Source organism: Nicotiana tomentosiformis, chromosome 8, assembly GCF_000390325.3.
Source record: "Nicotiana tomentosiformis chromosome 8, ASM39032v3, whole genome shotgun sequence".
Lineage (NCBI taxonomy): Eukaryota > Viridiplantae > Streptophyta > Magnoliopsida > Solanales > Solanaceae > Nicotiana > Nicotiana tomentosiformis.
Window position 1 is genome coordinate 69,131,293 of NC_090819.1, and position 8,621 is coordinate 69,139,913.

The following is an 8,621-nucleotide window of genomic DNA, read 5'->3' on the forward strand; positions in this document are numbered from 1 at the left end:
GGTGTTTAGTCATTCATACTAGTACTATTCCATATATACTAACGTCCCTTTTTTTTTCCGGGGGCGCTGCATCTTTAATGGATGCAGGTGGTTCCATAGCAGGCGGCTTTGATCATTGATAGCAGTACACCCTCTTCCCAGCTGACTTGGTGAGCCTCACTTCATATTGGGGTCGTATATCTTTTGTTCCTTGTGTATTATGTTTTGAGGTATAGTCGGGGCCTTGTTGCCAGCATTATCATTGTACTCATTTGCATCTATTAGAGGCTCCGTAGACATAGTGTGGGTGGTATATTGGTGTTGGGGAAGTCAAACTAGTAATGTTGTATTTGTATCACACGTTCCACTTCAAACTATGAAAGTGTATGTATTTTGAACTTTCTAAATGATGTACTAATGATAAGGAATTGGTGTTGTTCACATGATCCTCCCCATTGTCTAATTAATGAAATGGATCTTTCCTTTATTCATGAGTGAGTTCGGGTAGAAGGTATTGTACAGGCTTGCTCGGCCGGGTTATCTCGGTTGAGCGCCAGTCGTGCTCTCTAAGGTCGGGGCACGACAAACTTGGTATGAGAGCCAGGTTTTTAAGTGTCCTAGGATGTCTCGGAGTCGTGTCTAGTATAGTCCTTCTTATTGGTGTGTTGTCGACCATATCTATAATTATGAGGCTACTTGGGAATTTAGGAATAACACCCTTCTTTGAGGTTCTAGATCGTGTGATAAAGTTGATGGTAAGATTATTCCTCCTCTAACTCGTGCATTGCTATAATTTTCAGTACATGGCACCTAGAAAGAAAGCAAGAACTGGACAAGGAGTCAATGCCACCCCAGGAGTGGCAGTTGATTCTTTACTTGATGATGCGGGTGAGCACCCGAGGGGTGAGAATATTCCCCCGACTACTACACTGCTTGATTCCACTACACCTGATCAGACTGCGCCAGTTCCTGCACCTGCTGAGGGTGCAACGATCCCTCCAACTGATATTCTTGTTCCACCTCCAGCCCCAGCTTTCGGTCTCAATGTTTCTAATGGGGGTCTTAGGGGAGCCATACATATGTTGGCTCAGATAGTGGTTTCTCAAGCCCAAATATCAAATGTTATGCCTACTTCTTCCAGTCAGCCAGGGGAATCTGCTAGTTCTAGAGTGAACAAGTTTCTTCAGTTAGATCTTCCAGTATTCACGGGTACTAATCCCGAGGAACACCCCCAGGACTTTATTGATAATATGCACAAGACTCTTCGGGTTATGCGTGCTACTGAGACGGAAGTAGTGGAGTTGGCTTCCTACCGCCTGAAAGAGGTGGCATATTCTTGGTTTGAATTATGGAAGGAGTCCCGTGATGAGGGGAGCCCTCCGGCGAGGTGGAGTGAGTTCGCTGAAGCCTTCATTGATCATTTCTTGCCTACCGAGACTAAGGCAGCCCGCGCCCCTGAGTTTGAGAGCTTAAGGCAAGGTAGCCTGAGTGTGTGGGAATATCATATGAGGTTTGTGCACCTGTCCAAGTATGATATATACATGTTTCCCACTATGGAGGCTAGAGTGCACCGGTTCGTGCAGGGCCTTAGCCCCTTGGTTATCAATGAGGCCGCTACAACTGCCTTGAATTCTGATATGAACTATGGGAATATAGTTTTGTTTGCTCAAGCTACATAGAATCGTAAGTTGAAGAACAGAATGGAGCGAGAGGGTAGCAGCAAGGCCCGGTCCGCTGGCAACTTTGGTGGTTCATTCGGTGGTGGTGGTGCTAGGTCAGAATTCAGGGAAGGATCATCAGATCCACCCCAACCTTTTGCTCAGTCTTCAATCAGTGCACCGCCATTAGGGCCCAGTCAACAGCAGTGGAGTCATTTTAGGCCCAGTCAGGGCAATAGAGGATCCTACCAGCAAGGTTGGTCTGGTGGGAGATTCCAGCAGCAGCGGAGTCCCCCATGCCCTAGGTGTGGAAAGATGCACTTGGGAATCTGCTACATGGACCTACCCATATGCTATGGGTAAGGATTGAGGGGTCATATTCAGAGGGATTATCGTTCGTCCCGCCAGGGTATGGGCAGGGGTACGACACAACCAGCTAGTTCTGCAGCTACTACATCTGTAGAACCTCTTCCATCTCGAGACACTCCAACACCCGCAAGGTGTGGTGCAGCTAGGGGTGGTACACAGAGTTCGGGAAAACTCAGTCGTTTCTATGCTATGAAGGGTCTCCAGAGTTCAGAGGCTTCTCCAGATTTTGTCACATGTATATTGACGGTCCAATCTCATGATGTGTATGCTCTTATTGATCCCGGTTCCACTTTGTCCTATGTCACTCCTTATGTTGCTATGGAATTTAGGATAGAACCGGAACAACTTCATGAGTCATTCTCTGTATCTACTCCGGTTGGTGAGTTTATTGTGGTCGTGCGGGTTTATACGGATTGTGTTGTCACGGTGCGTGGTTGGGACACCATATCCGATCTCATTAAATTGGGGATTGTTGATTTTGATGTAATAATGGGGATGGACTGGCTTTATTTATGTTTTGCCAAGCTTGACTGTCAAACCAGAACTGTTAGGTTTGAATTTTCAAATGAGTCGGTGATTGAATGGAAGGGGGATGATGTGGTGCCGAAGGGTAGGTTTATTTCTTATCTTAAGGCCACTAAGATGATTAACAAGGGGTGTATTTACTATTTGGTCTGGGTTACGGACACCGATGTTGAGGCACCTACACTTGAGTCTGTGCCGATTGTGAATGAATTTCCGTAGGTCTTTCCGGATGAGCTCCCTGGGATTCCACCAGATAGGGAGATTGATTTTGGGATTGATATGATGTCGGGCATGCATCTGATATCTATTCCACCCTACAGAATGGCATCAGTAGAATTGAAAGAGTTAAAGGAACAATTGAAGGATTTGTTAGAGAAAGGTTTCATTCGGCCGAGCGTGTCACCTTGGTGCGCATCGGTTCTATTTGTAAGAAAGAAGGATGGGTCACTAAGAATGTGTATTGACTATCAGCAGCTCAACAAGGTCACAATCAAAAATAAGTACCCACTGCCAAGGATAGATGACTTGTTTGATTAATTGCAGGGTGCTAAATACTTCTCCAAGATTGATTTTAAGATCCAGGTATCACCAATTGAAGATTAGGGAGCATGATATTCCAAAAATAGCTTTCAGGACCCGGTATAAGCACTTTGAATTCCTGGTAATATCTTTTGGGATAACAAGTTCCCCTGCTTATGAATCGAGTCTTCAAGCCTTTTCTTGATTCCTTTGTGATAGTGTTTATTGAAGATATCCTTGTATATTCGCGAAGTTGATAGGACCATGCCGATCATCTCAGGGCAATTCTACAGACTCTATATCAGTACAAATTGTATGCGAAGTTTTCAAAATGTGAATTTTGGCTTGAATCTGTCACGTTCTTAGGTCATGTCGTCTCTAGAGAAGGAATTAAAGTTGATCCTCAGAAGATTGCAGCTTTGAAGAATTGGCCTAGACCTACAACTCCAACAGAGATACGCAACTTCTTAGGCTTAGCGGGGTATTATAGGAAATTTGTGAAGGGGTTCTCTACTCTTGTCTCTCCGTTGACTAAATTGACGCAGAAGGCGGTTAAGTTCCAATGGAGCTTCCAAGAGTTGAAATCAAAATTGACTACGGAGCCGGTGTTGACCCTACCAGAGGGCACAAATGAGTTTGTGGTATATTGTGATGCTTCAAGGATCGGGCTCGGGTGTGTATTAATGCAACATGGTAAGGTGATAGCTTATGCTTCTAGGCAACTTAAGAATCATGAAAAGAATTATCCAACACATGACTTAGAACTCGCAGCGGTGGTATTTGCATTAAAGTTTTGGCATCATTATTTGTATGGGGTCCATGTGGATATATTCACGGACCATAAGAGCCTTCAATATATTTTCAAACATAAGGAATTGAATCTGAGGTAGAGAAGATGGCTTGAGTTACTCAAGGATTATGACATCGATATTCTATATCATCCGGGAAAGGTTAATGTCATGGCGGATGCTCTTAGCCAGAATTCTATGGGCAGTTTGGCTCACTTGGAGGCTTATCAAAGGTTGTTGGCCAAGGAGGTTCATCAGTTGGCTGGTTTGGGAGTTCATCTTGCGGATTCAAGTGAAAGAGAGGTGATTGTCCAAAATAGGGTCGAATCATCGCTTGTGGTGGAGGTCAAGGAGAAGGAATACAACGATCCATTGTTGGTACAATTGAAAGAGGGGATTCATAAACATAAGACCATGGCCTTTTCTCTTGGCATGGATTGTGGTACACTAAGGTACCAAGGGCGACTATGTGTTCCAAATATAGATGGTCTCCCTCTAAGATCATGATCAAGGCTCACACTTCTAGGTATTGCATGCACCCCGGCTCTACAAAGATGTATCATGATCTTAGGGAAGTCTACTGGTGGAGTGATATGAAGAGAAATGTAGCGGACTTTGTGGCAAGATGTCCAAATTATCAACAAGTGAAGGCCGAGCACCAAAGGCCCGGTGGGTTAGCACAGAACATAGAAATTCCAATGTGAAAGTGGGAGATGATCAATATAGACTTTGTGGTGGGACTACCTCGCACGCCTCGTAAGTATGACTCGATTTGGGCGATTGTGGATTGACTCACGAAATCAGCTCACTTCTTACCTATTAAGGCTACCGACATAGCAGAACAGTATGCTCAGTTGTACATCAAGGAAATAGTCAGGATGCATGGCACTCCAGTTTCTATTATCTCATATCGAGGGGCATAGTCCACGCCTAATTTTTGGAAGAAATTTTAGCAAGGTTTGGGTACTCAGGTGAATCTTAGTACAGCCTTTCACCGCAGACTGACGGGCAGGCAGAGCAGACTATTCATACGCTTGAGGATATGTTGCGCGCTTGTGTTCTTGACTTCAAGGGTAGCTGGGATGATCATTTGCCACTCATAGAATTTGCCTATAACAACAGTTATCATGCTAGCATTCAGATGACACTATTCGAGGCTTTATATGGTAGGAGATGTAGATCTCCCATTAGATGGTTCAAGATTAGGGAAGCAGAGTTGATAGGGCCAGACCTCATGCATCAGGCTATAGAGAAGATTAAGATCATTACGGAACGGTTGAAAACTGCTCAGAGTCGTCAAAAGTCCTATTCGGATATGCGTCGCGTGGATTTGGAGTTTAAAGAGGATGATTGGGTATTTTTGAAGGTTTCCCCCACGAAGGGTATAATGCGGTTTGGTAAGAAAGGGAAGTTGAGTTCGAGGTATGTCGGACCGTACAGAATCATTCAGAGGATTGGTCGGGTGGCTTACAAGCTTGAACTACCTCTAGAGATGTCTTTAGTGCACCCGGTGTTCCACGTATCCATGTTGAAGAATGTGGTTGGAGATCCATCGCTTATTATTCCAGTTGAGGCTATTGAGGTTAACGAGGAATTGACTTATGAAGAAATTTCAGTTGCCATTCTTGATAAGCAAGTCCGTAAGCTGAGAAATAAAAAAATTGCCTCCGTGAAAGTACTATGGCAAAACCAACAGGTTGAAGAGGCCACCTGGGAGGCCGAGGAAGAGATGAAGAAGAAGTACCCTCATTTATTTGAATAGCTATGTAATCGATTCTATGAAATTGTTCCCTGTGAATTATGTATCATTTGTACAGTTGATGTTAAGGGTGTTCCTTTTTGGTAATATACTGCTCGTGAGGCCACGATTGGCATTGTTTTTATTTTATGTTGTGTCGTTGGTTCATGTATATGTTGTTAGGGTTGGTTTCTGGGATTCTCTGACAGGTGGATAGGCCCAGTTATAGGGGAAACTCTGGCGAAATATTTGGAAATTTAGGGAGTTAGTCAAAAATTTGGAACTGTTGGTGTGTGTTATAGCAGCTGAGTCACATTGGTTTCTAATGGCAGATTTTGGCCCTCATTCGAGGAAGAATGATCTTAAGCGGGGGAGGATGTAAGGCCCCGTAAAATTTCACCTAAAACTGGGGGTTTCGTGGTGCCAAGATAGACTTATGTGTTGACGATTGTAGAGCTTCTTCACAGCTTGCAAGCTCATCGCAGTACGGACTTGTTGGGTTGAGCAGTGTGTTGGGGAGTTGAAGAAAAATTTTGCCAGAGTAGGGCATTTTTGCATTCCACTATGCGACCGCAGAATCACTCTGCGGGCCGCAGAAGTGCCACAGAGTGAAGCAGAGAAATGGCCTATTTTTGGAGGTTATTTTGCGGTCCGTTATGCGGCCACATAACCATTTCACGGGCCACACAATCCATCGCAGATACAACATGAAGATTTTCGGAGGGGAGTTCTGCGGCGCATTATGCGACCGCAGAACTAGTCTGCGAACCGCAGACCTGCCGCAGACCCAACTCGAACAGCCCAGTTTTGAGACCCCTTTCCGGGCCGCATACCTGTTTTGTGGTCCGGTCTGCGACCACAAACCCGACTTCGTAGAGTTTAAGTTTGGAAAATTTCACCCGATCCCATTTTCATAAAAACATCTTATGGTTTGTTTTGGTTGGTCCTAACTGATATTTAGATAGAGGGGAGTGGTCTAGAGTGAGAGGGGAAGTTTCTAAGGTTATTATTCATCAACTCTTGCTCAAATTGTAAGAATTCACAAGAAAAACTCACTAGGTCTTCATCCTAGAGGTAAGATTCTACTCCCAAGCCTTCAATTCTGGGATTTAATTAGAAATAGGTAATGAGAAAAGCAATTCTTGGAGGGGGTGGGGGTGGGGGAGTTGTTCATTATGCATGCATGTACCATCAAGGGTAGTGAAAAGATTGGTGAGCTCATTTGGGTAAACTTTGGGTAGTGGGATGAAGGGATCCACCATAGGAGGACCTTGAAACCTTAATACACACCTAGTGTTTTATAAAATGCACAAATGAGCTGGAACCATAAACTCCTTCCTAATTTGTGTTCGATTTTGCTATATGTATAAATAGATCGAAGTGGCTAAGAATTCCAGAACATTGTAGTAATTTAAAAAGCTCGAGGCGAGGTATGTTGGCTAAACTTCTCTCTTAGAATTGAACCCCACAATGCCCTTGTAAGTCCCGAGTTGTTCATTATAAAATGATTATTAGGAATAAGTCTTGTGTCAAAAGATATATGTTCAATATGTATTCCAAATGTTCTTGTTATGTTATGTTTTACTTGAAAATATGCTCGAAGCATGGGTTGCATATTTAAATGTTATAACTTCAAGTCGTGATCCAAATGAAAGCTATTATGCCAAATTGTGTAAGAAATCTCAATGTGCATAACATTCTTATTTGCTCACATGTGGACTTAAAGTCTTGAATAAAAATGCTTTGTTGATGATGATCCGTGATGATGTTTGAAAGTGAAAGAAATGATCATGAAATATGAAATACGTCCAACGTGCCAAGAGTGACATTGTGTTATGGCCATTGGTGCCAACGAAATGAATGATATATAAAAGATAATGAAATGAGTTGTCAATCCTTTAAATAAATAAACACCATGGGAGTATCGTTAGTCACCGAGGAAGGGTAGGTTAAAATAACCTAACACCGAAACTACACGTGTCAGTGTAGGAGTAATTGTGATTGTACCCTTTTATTGGGATGAGATTGATGTGATGAGAATATTCCCCTTTATTGGGATGAGATAATTTCTAAAAGGGTGATGTCGATCCACACGGTATTGTGGTAAGACGGCCTAGCCGGTCGGGTCGTGATCGGATGCCATGTCGCACACATGGTGGTGATTGTGCTTGAGATTATGATTGAAACAATGATTGAGATTGAAATAATGATTTTGATTGTGGTTGATGTCTTTGGGTGAGACGACCTAGCCGATCGGGTCGTGATCAGACTCCGTGCTAAAATCATGATGGTATATCGGTGCTAAGATCTCCTAACCTAAAATATGGAAATTTACTTGAAAACTTGTCTTGCTCCTAACTTGATGTTTTGGAATTGTTTGAGGCTCCCACTGATTTTATGATTGTCCTTCCTTGTGTTATCATTCGTTCTATTGAGAGGGTGTTTAGTCATTCATACTAGTACTATTTCATATGTACTAACGTCCTTTTTTTCTTTTGGGGCGCTGCATCTTTAATGGATGTAGGTGGTTCCACAGCAGGCAGCTTTGATCATTGATAGCGGCACACCCTCTTCCCAGCTGACTTGGTGAGCCCCACTTCATATCGGGGTCATTTATCTTTTGTTCCTTGTGTATTATGTTTTGAGGTATAGCCGGGGCCTTATTGCCAGCACTCTCATCGTACTTTTTTGTATCTATTAGAGGCCCCGTAGACATAGTATGGGTGGTATGTTGGTGTTGGAGAAGTCAAACTAGTAATGTTGTATTTGTATCACACGTTCCACTTCAAACTATGAAAGTGTATGTATTTTGAACTTTATAAATGATTTACTAATGATAAGGATGTGGTGTTGTTCACATGATCCTCCCCATTGTCTAATTAATGAAATGGATTTTTTCTTTATTCATGAGTGAGTTCGGGTAGAAGGTATTGTACAGGCTTGCTCGGCCGGGTTATCTCGGTTGAGCACCGGTCGTGCTCCCCGAGGTCGGGGCGTGAGAATAATAGTCAATACAACTATAATGAAATAATAAGGGATCTATAA